Genomic DNA, 15,548 nt, shown 5'->3' on the forward strand with positions numbered 1-15,548 from the left:
ACTTGCTGAGAAAGGACACAGGGGGCTGGTGAATGGGAGTGAGGGAAGAGGAGGGGATAACTTCAAAATCTTTTATTTATTTTTCTGCCTCCTCCAGTCGCTTTGCCTTTTTCATTTCAATCAAATCAAATCAAATTTTATTAGTCACATACACATGGTTAGCAGATGTTAATGCGAGTTAGCGAAATGCTTGTGCTTCTAGTTCGACAATGCAGTAATAACCAACAAGTAATCTAACCTAACAATTCCACAACTACTACCTTACACACACACACAAGTGTAAAGGGATAAAGAATATGTACATAAAGATATATGAATGAGTGGTGGTACAGAACGGCATGGCAGATGCAGTAGATGGATAGAGTACGGTATATACATATGAGATGAGTACTGTAGGGTATGTAAACATAAAGTGGCATAGTTTAAAGTGGCTAGTGGTACATGTATTACATAAAGATGGCAAGATGCAGTAGATGATATAGAGTACAGTATATACATATGAGATGGGTAATGTAGGGTATGTAAACATTATATTAAGTGGCATTGTTTAAAGTGGCTAGTGGTACATTTTTACATAATTCCACAATTCCCATTTTTAAAGTGGCTGGAGTTGAGTCAGTATGTTGGCAGCGGCCGCTAAATGTTAGTGGTGGCTGTTTAACAGTCTGATGGCCTTGAGATAGAAGCTGTTTTTCAGTCTCTCGGTCCCTGCTTTGATGCACCTGTACTGACCTCGCCTTCTGGATGATAGCGGGGTGAACAGGCAGTGGCTTGGGTGGTTGTTGTCCTTGATGATCTTTATGGCCTTCCTGTGACATCGGGTGGTGTAGGTGTCCTGGAGGGCAGGTAGTTTGCCCCTGGTGATGCGTTCTGCAGACCTCACTACCCTCTGGAGAGCCTTACGGTTGTGGGCGGAGCAGTTGCCGTACCAGGCGGTGATACAGCCCGACAGGATGCTCTCGATTGTGCATCTGTAGAAGTTTGTGAGTGCTTTTGGTGACAACCGAATTTCTTCAGCCTCCTGAGGTTGAAGAGGCGCTGCTGCGCCTTCTTCACAACGCTGTCTGTGTGGGTGGACCAATTCAATTTGTCCGTGATGTGTACACCGAGGAACTTAAAACTTTCCACCTTCTCCACTACTGACCCGTCGATGTGGATAGGGGGTGCTCCCTTGCTGTTTCCTGAAGTCCACAATCATCTCCTTTGTTTTGTTGACGTTGAGTGTGAGGTTATTTTCCTGACACCCACACTCGAGGGCCCTCACCTCCTCCCTGTAGGCCGTCTCGTCGTTGTTGTAATCAAGCCTACCACTGTAGTGTCATCCGCAAACTTGATGATTGAGTTGGAGGCGTGCATGGCCACGCAGTCGTGGGTGAACAGGGAGTACAGGAGAGGGCTCAGAACGCACCCTTGTGGGGCCCCAGTGTTGAGGATCAGCGGGGTGGAGATGTTGTTACCTACCCTCACCACCTGGGGGCGGCCCGTCAGGAAGTCCAGGACCCAGTTGCACAGGGCGGGGTCGAGACCCAGGGTCTCGAGCTTGATGACGAGTTTGGAGGGTACTATGGTGTTAAATGCTGAGCTGTAATCGATGAACAGCATTCTCACATGGGTATTCCTCTTGTCCAGATGGGTTAGGGCAGTGTGCAGTGTGGTTGCGATTGCGTCGCCTGTGGACCTATTGGGTCGTAAGCAAATTGGAGTGGGTCTAGGGTGTCCGGTAGGTGGAGGTGATATGGTCCTTGACTAGTCTCTCAAAGCACTTCATGATGACGGAAGTGAGTGCTACGGGGCGGTAGTCGTTTAGCTCAGTACCTTAGCTTCTTGGGAACAGGAACAATGGTGGCCCTCTTGAAGCATGTGGGAACAGCAGACTGGGATAAGGATTGATTGAATATGTCCGTAAACACACCAGCCAGCTGGTCTGCGCATGCTCTGAGGACGCGGCTGGAATGCCGTCTGGGCCTGCAGCCTTGCGAGGGTTAACACGTTTAAATGTTTTACTCACCTCGGCTGCAGTGAAGGAGAGCCCGCAGGTTTTGGTAGGGGCCGTGTCAGTGGCACTGTATTGTCCTCAAAGCGGGCAAAAAAGTTGTTTAGCCTGTCTGGGAGCAAGACATCCTGGTCCGCGACGGGGCTGGTTTTCTTTTTGTAATCCGTGATTGACTGTAGACCCTGCCACATACCTCTTGTGTCTGAGCTGTTGAATTGCGACTCGATTTTGTCTCTGTACTGGACTTAGCCTGTTGATTGCCTTGCGGAGAAATAGCTACACTGTTTGTATTCGGTCATGCTTCGGTCACCTTGCCCTGGTTAAAAGCAGTGGTTCGCGCTTTCAGTTTCACGCGAATGCTGCCGTCAATCCACGGTTTCTGGTTTGGGAATGTTTTAATCGTTGCTGTGGGTACGACATCGTCAATGCACTTCCTAATGACTCGCTCACCGAATCAGCATATTCGTCAATATTGTTGTTGGACGCAATGCGGAACATATTCCAATCCGCGTGATCGAAGCAGTCTTTGAAGCGTGGATTCAGATTGGTCGGACCAGCGTTGAACAGACCTGAGCGCGCGAGCTGTTGTTTTTGAGTTTCTGTTTGTAGGCTGGAATCAACAAAATGGAGTCGTGGCAGCTTTTTCCGAAAGGGGCGGGGGAGGGCCTTATATGCGTCGCGGAAATTAGTATAACAATGATCTAGGGTTTTTCCAGCCCTGGTAGCACAATCGATATGCTGATAGAATTTAGGGAGTTTTGTTTTAGATTAGCCATTGTTAAAATCCCAGCTACGATGAATGCAGCCTCAGGTGTGTGGGTTTCCAGTTACAAAGAGTCAGATAAAGTTCGTTCAGGGCCATCGATGTGTCTGCTTGGGGGGAATATATACGGCTGTGATTATGATTGAAGAGAATTCCCTTTGGTAGATAATCGTCGAAATTGATTGTGAGGAGTTCTAGATCAGGTGAACAGAATGACTTGAGTTCCTGTGGTTGTTATGATGATCACACCACTTCTCGTTAATCATAAGGCATACCCCCCCGCCCCTCTTCTTACCGGAAAGATGTTTGTTTCTGTCGGCGCGATGCATGAAGAAACCAGCTGGCTGCACCGACTCCGTTAGCGTCCCTTGAGTTAGCCATGTTTCCGTGAAGCAGAGCACGTTGCAATCCCTGATGTCTCTCTGGAATGCTACCCGTGCTCGGATTTCATCAACCTTATTGTCAAGAGACTGGACATTGGCGAGTAGTATGCTAGGGAGTGGAGCGCGCATGTGCCCGTCTCCGAAGCCTGACCACGAGACCGCCTCGTTTGCCCCTTTTCGGCGTCGCACAGGTCGCCGGCTGGGATCAGATCCATTGTATTGGGTGGAAGGCAAAACGCTGGATCCGTTTCGGGAAAGTCATATTCCTGGTAGAACGATGATGAGTTGACGTTAATCGTATATTCAGTAGTTCCTCCCGACTGTATGTAATGAAACCTAAGATTACCTAAGATTACAGCGCCATATTTCATAGGTCCTCTTTCTCTGCATTAAGTTAAAACTATAAATGTCGTATCACACTATATGCTCCAAGCACCCACTGGCTGTCACAAACGGCTCACTATTCCCTTTATAGTGCACTACTTTTGACAGTACTCTGGTCAAAAGTAGTGCACTATAAAGGGAATATGGTGCCATTTGGGATGTATCCACTAAAAGGCAGGAGTGGAGACTTTTTTAAATAAAGCACAGATTTCTGTCATGTCTCTGCTGGTGTCGTGGATAATCGATACTGAAAGGTACAGAATTTTACTCTCCCCTTCACTCTCACATCATCCCCCTCTCACACCCCATGTTGTCAGTACAGCTCCTATTCATTCATTCACTCGCTCTTTTCACAAAGCCTTACACTTAATAAGAAATTAGACCATTTACAAAGCATTTGTAAGCATTCATAAATGCATATACATGAAAGTWATTATGAAGGGTTACAGATATTTCATAGGATATCTCACAGAGTTCACTTCACTCACAATCTTATCGGGTGGAGGGGTGCTAGCGATATAGCACTTGACCTCTCCTCTCTCCCCTCTCACTGCGTACTGCACTGGTTCGCTGGAGATGATGGGAGGGCCTGGGTGAGAGACAGACAGATACAGCTATTTAGACTCCACTTATGACAAAACAAGTGATAATGAGGGGAAATTTGTGGTAGACAAGRGGAACCTGATCCTATATCGGCACTTCTATTCTGAGACACTTTATGAATATGGACCCAAAAGTAGTAACAGCAGCAAGAGGGTAGGAATGTTAAAAGTAACACTGTATGTATGTGTGTGTCTCTGTGTGTGTGTGTGTACACTATACATGGCTGTACTGTAACTGACCGTTGACTATAAGATTGACCTCAGTCTCTCTCACTCCGATCCTGGGGACGATGGCCTTACACACATACTGGCCCGCGTCTGCCTGGCTCACGGACTTCAGGACCAGCTCCTCATTGTTACTAAGGACCTGAAAAGGACACACACAGGCACGCACACGCGTACGGGAGGGAGATTAGATGGAACCGAGTTGCAACGGGAGGGAGGAAGGGAGATATTTCATTCATAAAACATGTTGATTTTCACAGCAGCAGGATCCAATATATTTTTTTATTACAGTAGTTATAAAGCATTAATAAAATATTTAGGGCATAGGTTAGGAGTTCAACATTAGTTGGGTTGGGGGGGGTTAGATTTAGGTTTGGGGAGAGTAAGAAGTTCAGGTGGGACAAGGATCAATGTAGTGCTGCTTTTATGGGTTTAGGGTATTTAAATTGGGCCGGTGGGCAATATTAACCTTAAATGTGATGAGTATCAGGACCGAAATATAAAGAGTACCAGCATCCAAAATTAGTTACATCTGGCACCTCTTTCAGTCCAAGTCAAACACTGGTAGATTGGATATGGAGGTCCCGATATGGGTTTCAGGGTCCTGGATCGCAGCAGTGCTGGGGTCAATTCCATTTTAGTTCAGTCAATTGTGGAAGTAAAGTGAAATTGTTTCTCATAGACAAGCATTGCGAAAAATATGATTTAGAATTACTTACTGAATTGAATTAATTTAAATGGAATTGACCCCAACSCAGGATTTATAGCAGAGGATAGCTTCTCAGTTCTCACCATGTTAGATCCCTTCTTGGTCCAGGTGAGTGTGAGTGGAGGGTTTCCGGCCCACTTGCAGTTGAGTTTGGCGTCAAAGTCAATGTCCACTGTAATCGGCGTGAGCGCCCCCTTCAGGATAGGACCATCTGACAGACAGACAGACAGACAGACAGACAGACAGACAGACAGACACATACAGTAGTTAAACAGGTATTTAGAATAGATATATGTTCTTAACTGACTTGCCTATAAATACAAAATATAGACAGACATATACAGTACCAGTCAAAAGTTTGGACAAGGCAATTCAAAGAAATGTTTTTAGTTTGGGTTATTTTCCTGAGCTATTCTTGAATATGGGTTGTCTCATCAATTATTCCATGCCTATTTCTAGAAAATATTTACTTATTTTAGAATATTCTATGGGACGCCACTCATTCAAGGGTTTTTCTTTATTTTTACTATGTTCTACATTGCAGAATAACAGTGAAGACATCAAAACTATGAAATAACACATATGGAATCATGAAGTAACCAAAAAAGTGTTAAACAAATCCAAATATATTTGATATTTGAGATTCTTTAATGTAGCCACCCTTTGCCTTGATGACTGCTTTGCACACTCTTGGCAATCTCTCAACCAGCTTCATGAGGTATAGCAGTCACCTGGAATGCATTTCAATTAACAGGTGTGCCTTGTTAAAAATGTATTTGTGACATTTCTTTCCTTCTTAATGCATTTGAGAAAATCAGTTGTGTTGTGACAAGGTAGGGGTGGTTTACAGAAGATAGCCCTATTTGGTAAGAGACCAAGTTCATATTATGGCAAGAACAGCTCAAATAAGCAAAAAGAAATGACAGACCATCATAACTTTAAGAGAAGGTCAGTCAATACGGAACATTTCAAGAACTTTGAATGTTTCTTAAAGTGCAGTTGCAAAAACCATTAAGCGCTTTGATGAAACTGGCTCTCATGAGGACTGCCACAGGAAAAAAAGACCCAGAGATACCTCTGCTGCAGAGGATAAGTTCATTAAAGTAGGGATGCACGATATATCGGTGAACATATCGGAAACGGCCGATATTAGCTAAAAATGCCATCATCGGTATCGGCCCAATGTCTAGTTTAACGCCGATGTTAAAAACTGATGTCAAAGCTACCGTGCATACCTATATAACGTAGGCACAGGATGTAATGACGCCACGTAAAATTTTGCGCTACACGTGCAACACAGCATTCCTAACCTAGCCCACAATGTCTGCTGTGTGGACCGAGCAGTCAACAAGTCGAGCAGTCATTTGAAAGAGTAAGACATTTTCAGTGAGACAACTTAATGGCGAAATCCATTAAAGCCAAGATAATGGAACTCATTGCCCTTGATAATTAACCGTTCTCTGTCGTGGGTGATGTTAGCGCAATTGGTAGTGTGTACCGGTGCTTAACTATTTTTCAGATGTTGCCCTACCGGAGATACACAGTAGTAGCTTCACTGCTATTAGCTTCATGATATACATACTATGGAACGCCGTTTGGGTCTTTGCGTATCAAAAAAGATACAGTAGCACTGTCAAAGCTGTACTAAAAAAAGTCTGTAAACAAGCAAACACCGGCCACGAACGATGTGTTTACAACACCGCGTTGGTAATAAAGCATCATTTGTTCGACTGCAACTTCCGGGTTAGCTAGCTTTAGCTTGGTACCTAGCTAGCACCAATACCACCAGCCTGAAATCAATGACCAGTAGAAACTGCAGTCATTTTCATTATTCTTAGCAATGATTTAGAAATCCTTGTGAGTAAGTATTAGCTAAGTTGCCACTTGTTTTTCGCTTATTGAAATTAAACTTTAGTTCATGAAAATAAATAGCTAGCCAGCTACTTAATAACCCTGTTGCCCAAAGCTAACGATATAAGCAGAGCTAGCTTCATCTGGCTCGTGAGGCTCRACCGGACTGGGTTATGTGTTGTGAAGCTAGACACAATAAGGATTAGGCACAATAGTGGAATTTTCGGGTTGCCTTCAAAATAAAAGCATGGCATTGACAGTGATGCAAATGAATGCAAATATTAGAAATGCCATACATTTATTTTGAAGGCTAACCGCAAAGTCCACAATTGTGGCTAATCATTATTGTGGCTAGCGTCACATAGATGGGTCCGACCACCATTAATCAAATAATAACTGACTTATAAATTAGGGTTATTCTAGATGATGACACCTAGCTATATAGTTAGCTAGCTAACTGTAACTACTGAAACAGATTATGTCGGTATGCTATGTTTTTGAGGAATAACTACATTGTTTATATCCATGAGCTAGMTAGCTTTTTTATGACCAGCACTGTAGGTGCGTGAGACAAGTGTTATTTGACGTGTATCTTTTTGGACCCAAATGGCGTTCCATAGAAATCCTGGTTGAGAATGAAACGACTGAACAAATGAACAACGAAACAGCACAGCAAGTAAGTGAAATATATAGGTTTTGATTATGTTTTACTGGTAATGGGGACATACGTAAATGCCAACAAAATAACTTTTTGGTCAGTGTGGTGTGTGTGTGTGTAACCTTTATTTAACTAGGCAAGCCAGTTAAGAACAAATTCTTATTTACAATGACAGCCCAGACGACGCTGGGTCAAATGTGTGCCGCTCTATGGGACTCCCAATCACGGCCTGATGTGATACAGCCTGGATTCAAACCAGGGTCTCTTGCACTGAGATGCAGTGCCTTAGACCGCTGCGTCCATGTGTRTCTGTTAACTACTTAACTGTACTAGAATGCTTAAAAGGCCGCAAAAAATTGTAATATCGGATATCAGTATCGGCCAAAAATGTCATATCGGTGCATCACTACATTAAATTTACCAGCTTCAGAAATTGCAGCCCAAATAAATGCTTCACAGAGTTCAAGTAACAGACACATCTCAACATCAACTGTTCAGAGGAGACTGAGTGAATCAGGCCTTCATGGTCGAATTGCTGCAAAGAAACCACTACTAAATGACACCAATAATAAGAAGAGACTTGCTTGGGCCAAGAAACACGAGCAATGGGCATTAGACCGGTGGAAATCTGTTATTTGGTCTGAACCGCCGTGTCTTTGTGAGACGCAGAGTAGGTGAACAGATGATCTCCGCATGTAGGTGTCGAAGCTAGAAGCAAAAGCATTTCGCTACATCCATAATAAAATCTGCTAATCACGTGTATGTGACCAATACATTTTTATTTCATTTGTGTGGTTCCCACCGTGAAGCATGGAGGAGGTGTAATGGTGTGGGGGTGCTTTGCTGGTGACATTGTATGCAGCAATACGCTATCCTATCTGGTTTGTGCTTAGTGGGACTGTCATTTGTTTTTCAACAGGACAATGACCCAGCACACCTCCAGGCTATTTGACCAAGAAGGAGAGTGATGGAGTGCTGCATCAGATGACCTGGCCTCCACAATCACCCGACCTCAACCCAATTTAGATTTTTATTTCTATTTAACTACGCAAGTCAGTTAAAAACAAGTTCTTATTCACAATGACGGCCTACCCCTGGCCAAACCCGGATGACGCTGGGCTAATTGTGTGCCACCCTATGGGACTCCCAATCACGGCCAGATGTTATGCAGCCTGGATTCGAACCAGGTACTGCAGTGACGCCTCTTGCACTGAGATGCAGTGTCTTAGACCACAGCGCCACTCGGGAGCATTGTTTAGGATGAGTTGGACCATGAGGCCTGAGATAAAATGTTGCTGTTTGAAAGCTAATTTACTGAAATACTACAAATGGGGGGGGGGGGGTCACGTGCCCTGCGTGCCCTGGGATGGACGGACGGACGGACGGACAGACAGATACAGTAGATAAGAAAGCAGATAAACAGACAACAGACTAATGTGCGGTCTCAGTCTTCTGTCTGTTTATGTCTTAAGTGTATGGAGGTATGGAACTGTAAATGACAAGTCTAGGTGATGTGTTTGTTGGTCTTGATATGTAAATGTATGAGCTGTGGAAATGAATTTCCTCTTCAGAGGACAATAACATCTATCTAATAGTCAGACTCACAGTGTACATCGACCACGATGCTGAGGTTGGTGTGTCCCACAGCGTTGAACACAGAGCAGGATACCGGCTCGGTGTGAAAGGAGTGGTCTACTGGGGTCACAAACACACTCTCCCTCGCCCCCTCCAGGAGAACACCACCCTTCGCCCACCTGAGAGAGACACAGGTGTCACATAGCCACACTGATCTTCACTACAGTACATGTTCACATAGCACAAGCACAGACAAACAGATACACTTTCACAAGTTGTATTCACTAGACACCAAATGGAAGAAAACAGAAACGGAAACGGGGAGGGACTACCTGAACTTGTCCAATATGAAATGCTTGTTTTTGGTTTTCTGTTGCAAAATGTTTTACTACGTTTTGCTGATAGGGGAGAGTGGGGTAAGTTAAGCCAAAGGGTTAGTTGAGCCACCCATTGTTTCTAGGAAACCATACACAGCATTTATAATTTAACCAAATATTTAGGAAGAGGTCATAATTTCACGGAGGTCCAAAAAACAGATTTTCACAAAGTCAAATAAATGTATTGTGTTATAGGTTTCATGAGGCTACTATCTAAACCAACGTTGATAGTTTTAATATTTTTTTGTACATCAGTTGGGGTCTCCATAAGCTAAAGTATGAGGTCCTAAATCTAGCATTAAAGTGTATCCTTGTAGCTGTGTTGGCTAATATAGTCAAAATGTTTGCATTTGGGTAAGTCGAGCCAATGGCCATGGAGTAAGTTGAGCCAATGGGAACCATACGCCATACAAATGAGGATGGCATCTTGTCAGTTTTATGCATAATATGCGTAACATGTATAGTATTTCTCCAATGTTTCATGCATATGAACTCAAGATAGTGCATTTGTATTGTTACGGAGCAGAAATCATCATGCCCCGTGTACGCCAAACGTAAAACCAGCAGGGGTCTAGGGGTCTGACGTTCTTGAGAGAGCARCCAAGGAAGCGAGAGAAGGGAAGAAGTCCATTTGAGCAGCAACAATGGATGAAATAAATTGACTGAATGAAACTCAAGAGTTACAATGACAAAAAAAGAAMACAAACATGTACCTGTGTGAAAGATGACATGGAGTCTGAGCTTGCTAAACATATCGAGAATCTTGTTTTATGGACTTAGTCGGCCTCAACTAAAGAGAATTTGCCTACAAATTGGCACATTGAAACAACATCCCTGTCCCGAACAACTAGTCGTGAAATGGAAGAGTAAGTGATATTGAACAAAGAGATCTATATCTGAATGTAGGCATATATATTATTTACGATATACATTACAATAGGATAGGAGTGAAAAAAAAAAGAAGATAACTATTGTAAAATAGATTGTGTCTGTAAAATGTATTTAGTATGTATAAGCTGGCAGTAGAAGCGTAAGTGTTGTTTTTCATTAGTTTACTCCAATTAGGGGAGGGGTAGTAGGGTTAGGGGAAAATAATAAAGCGAAACATATTTTAAAAAGATGTCTATATATACAGCAGCAGTCAAGTTTGGACACGCCTACTCATTCATGGTTTTTCTGAATTTTTGACTATTTTCTACAATGTAGAATATTAGTGAAGACATCAAAACTATGAAATAACACATATGGAATCATGTAGTCAGCAAAAAATGTTGAACAAATTTAAATACATTTGATATTTTAGCGTCTTCAAAGTAGCCACCCTTTGCCTTGATGGCAGCTTGGKGGATTGGAAATGATTCAGACAATTACATTGATGGAAGCTACAATCTATCTGCAATATTAAAGCTGATCTACGCCCCCCATTCCACGTCACAGGACAAGATCACCCACCTACCCCGGCTCAACTCAGCCTGTCCCTTTGCTCAACTTACCCCATACCAAATGGCAGAACTAGAGTTTTAAACATGGGGTGGCCAAGGCTACTTCAGGGGGTCCATAGACCATGACAGAAAATGTGTGTGTAACCCTAACCTGGCATCTAAGGAGCATGAATGACTCCTATTATTCCTGATTAGAGGTAGAAGTGATAATTCACTTAACCCAGAGTTCTTCAATGTGGCAGATAGTGAGGTCCAAAAGGGTCACTTCACTAGAATTCTTTAACACACTATGAATAGTTAGTGTCTCTACCTCGGAACTGCAGCTCAATTTTGCACGCACGCACGCACACGCACACGCACACACACGCACACGCACACGCACACGCACACACACACACACACACACGTACTGAAGAGACTTGGGTCACTCTGTTTTCATGAATAAAATCTGAATCTATAAGTATTGAACATCCAAAATATTTTCAGAAAATTAAGCTCAAGCACCAAGGAGATAAGATAGCATTCGTGTGTTACATAAATTGCATAGTTTATTTACATACCAAAAAAACACTGCAATTTGACATACCAGGTATCAAGCAGAAATGGAATTGAAAAATTAAAATAATTCTGGTGTCCATCAAAATTACAAATGTACAGTATCATATTTATGCTCATATATATTATGTTAACAAAGAAAGCAAAGAAAAGTTTTGGAATTGGCCTAATCAAGACCAAATTAAATCTGTGTGACATGAWACCCTTTGGATTKATCATTTTAGAATGTCAGTGTACTAGCTAGTACACAGTGCAKGTTTTAATCATGAMCAGAGGGACCRCCTAAGTGCCAAATTATCCCTGGTAGATTTAAAACAGCATAATTCTGCGGTTCTGGTGAGWMCTGTCAAAATGTTTCACAACCTCATCCATGTTGAGSGAGCGTGACCTCCTCRACTCAACACTGAATTCAKAGGTGACTTAACCKGTCATCRRCCATTGTTGTCCTAAGGTGGGTTTTAATCCGTGTTAAAGCTGAGAAGCTTCTCTCRYAAGAAGCACTGCTGACTGRTGTAACAACAGAAACCTTACAAAGTGGAAATAGCTCATGGAAGACCTCTTTATAAGGTTCTAGAAACACAACAAAGTCAAGGAGAGTAGACAGTCTGTCCCTTCCACTTTTCTCTCTCCTATAGTCGCTTGGTTTGATGGACCTCAAATCTGACTCAAAGGTCTGAGCAAWGGCAAACAGAGGCACCTCATTSAAGAATGTTGTACTCTTTGCACTGAGAGACTGGACCCATTGCATTATCTTGCAATTCTTCTTTGAAATACCCTCTGCAGCTCAGCTGTGAGACTGTCAAGCACCTGATAAAAGATAGCTCTTTGGAAACTCTCACCATYWCTTTGGTCACWATTTTTCTGTGAGTCGTGAAATCWTAAGCTTGTTTTAGGCTCTTTTGCACATTGTTTGTCCACTTATTTTGCAGTGCTCTGCAATCTCTTCAACCTCTTTCCATAGTAACCCTCACTTATGTAGTCCTGTAATGTGTCCGTAAGGGTACCTACTAGATCCACAGCCCTTGCTAGGTCAAGAGAGCTTGATTGGAGCATGTCAGAAAGACATTTGGCATCACCAAGCACTTTACAAAAGGTAACCAAAAGCCCTATGAAATGTAAATCTGAGAAAGAAGGCCCCTTGCCTCCACTGATCTATCACCACTATGTTCAAGTGTGATATCCTGTAGCACTCTCAGAACTGCTGGATGCCTGTCCCTCAGATTACGGCATTCCATGTATCTGCATGCCCACCTTACATCCGTAAGTCTCTGTAATTCCCCGGGCTGCTGCTGTGGATACAGCTCTTTCTGAACTGCAAGCCACTTGAGATGAACGTTTGAGCCAGATACAAAGTTATAAAGCTTCTGCAGGAGAGAAAAAACAGTGAACTGCCTGTTTGTTAATGGAGCCAAAGGTCTAACGTTAACTTACACAGCGACTCAACTTTCGTAAAAGTTGTTCAGGAAACCTAAACCCGATGCTAAAACTTAAAACTTACTTCAAAAATGATGCCTTCGCCAGTCATGAAAAGAGCTCATGGAGCTGTGGAAATATTCTCTCTTCGTCTATATGTTCTTCTTATTCTTCTGTATCTCGCAACTAACGTTAATATTCTCTCTTCCTCATCCTCGATTTGAAAAAATGCGCCGCAGAACGTCATAAATCTTCTTTCAACAAGAGGTGAAATGAGATGTCAATCAGCATCAAACTGCCAGTAGCGAATGACATTTTGGGGTGGCCAATCAGATGTCAGAGGTGTCAAGTGCCAACCCGGACACCACTCTGCCTCCACCCCTGCCCATACCCAGGGTAAGTTGTGCCAAGACACAGCTATAGTATGTTTTTAAAAGGGAGCAGTCTAGATGGCGGACGGAACAGCAGTGTAGATCACCTCAAGATAAAAATGTAATATTCAATAGCGGTAAGTTAGACTAAATATTAGCACTTCACAAACTGGTTGGTTATAACCTTCAATCTGGATAACAATACAAAACAAATCATGAGACTAGAGAAATGTAACAACACATGTTACGAAAACAAGCAACATCCAAACATGACGGAGAGTAAAACAGGGGAACTAATGCCGAAACAAAAACGTGACTTTTCTACAGACAATTTTTTAAAATTCACCACCGGGAATGGTATAGGTCGAAACCGATCTGTTAAAATCAATAAATGACAAACTGGGCATACTTGAATTAGTCAGTAAGGATATAAAGGAGTTGAAGGCGAGCCTCAAGATGAGTGTCGAAAAAGCTGCGACATTGGAGAAAGATTCAAACAAGCTAAAAAGGGAGAGTCAATAAGATTGAAACCGACGTCAATGAACTTAAAAAGGAGAACATCTTTCTGAGAGAAGCCTTACTTGACTTACAGACTAGATCCATGAGAGAGAATCTGGTACTTACTGGTATCCAAGAGAAAGAAGGAGAAGTTCCTGAGGGTGTGGTTGGGGAGTTCCTCCTTACAGAGCTTCAGATCCCACGCGAAGCTGTCCACGAAATCACACTYGAATGTGTACACCGTTTCACACAGAGAGGCGACTTTTTTTCAAGATAAAAACCTGGGTAAAAGACTTGCTGGCACGAAAAAAGGCATGAAGGATCAGTTCCCGAAGGAAAAACATGTAGCTCTCGTTGTCGATTAACTATTTATTTATAACCAAATGTTCAGAGACACAAAGACTACTCCATGCTATTCTAAATATTACAAAGTTCCAATAGATTTGAAAATGTTAGAGATTGTAATAAAAAAAWATATATAGAAAAGCAACAAAATACAACAATTATTAAAGAAATAGACTACAACTACAATATACCATTTTAGATAGGGAATGTTAGAAAATAATTTGTTTTAGAGTTTCCATTTACAGTATTTCATAAATTGATAAGACAGTATTAGAAGAAAGGATAATTAGTGAAATAACACCTCATCAAATATAAGGAACTGGAACACAAAAGTACTGAATCAACATGGAAGASATGAAAACACAGAGGTACACAGAAGGCACAGTAAGTGGGTATGTGCGCATGTATTGTGATCGAAGGTGGGGTGTGTGTTTTTGTGTTTGGAAAAGTGTGGAGTTAAGTGACTGAAAAACTATGCAGGTTGCAAATCMCAGAGCCCATGTGTGTTTGTTGAGCWGGGGTTATGAAAGAGAGCATTCAATTGTGTGCAGATATTTAAAATATTAATTATTAATAGGTATTTATTTACTGTCCTATCGTGATGGAATGGTCCCCAACCCTATACCCTAGACACCCACCTGAGAGACCCATTCACTAAGGAGAAGTCCCTATCTGTTTTATGGGCCTACTGTAAGTAGCCTATACACAGCCAATTCAGAAAGATGAATGTGGTCAAAGACCTTCTAAAGCAACACCGCCCCCTCAAGATTCTGAGCCTGCCTGGCAGGGTTGGTCCAACAAAGCCAAAGTCCCCTCATGGGAGTGTGTGTGTGTGTGTGTGTGTGTGTGTGTGTGTGTGTGTGTGTGTGTGTGTGTGTGTGTATCCCACAACTGTTGCGAGGGAGTAAAAAGATGTTAGGGACATATAGGATGAATCACAATAATTTGTTTCCTAAAATAATAATTGCTTGCCACAATTACATTTTTGTAATGTGCAATACTTGTAAGAGGTAACAATCCCTTGCATAAACTGCCTACATCACTACAAATATTATTTCTAATTATGGAAATGTATACAAGCAGGATTTTTTTAATATATCTTTTTTAATAAGGTATATATAATACAAATCAAGGTGAGGGCGATGGAAATGCTTTTGATCTGCTTCTGTTCTGTGGGGTGGCACCATGTGCTTCTTTTGAAGGATGGGTCCCGGGTCTCTCGGGAGCCATGGGGATTCGGGGGGTTTGGGGTGATCTGCCGGTCATTGGGATGACAACCCAACTCAGGATGAGGAGGGTTTTAGAGGGTAGAATAGTGGGGATCAATTTAAGGCAGCAATGCAAATATCATGGTACAGCTATGAAAGACACTCAATCATCATGTTACTTTATCTCTCTTTTGCT

At 42.4% G+C, this 15,548-nt stretch overlaps 1 pseudogene; it reads right to left on the reverse strand.

Annotated features, from left to right (window-relative positions):
* Positions 1–15,548, reverse strand: part of LOC111979530 (kin of IRRE-like protein 1) — a 42,285-nt pseudogene that overhangs the window by 9,664 nt on the left and 17,073 nt on the right.

Source organism: Salvelinus sp. IW2-2015, linkage group LG19, assembly GCF_002910315.2.
Source record: "Salvelinus sp. IW2-2015 linkage group LG19, ASM291031v2, whole genome shotgun sequence".
In the NCBI taxonomy this organism is placed as follows: Eukaryota; Metazoa; Chordata; class Actinopteri; order Salmoniformes; family Salmonidae; genus Salvelinus; species Salvelinus sp. IW2-2015.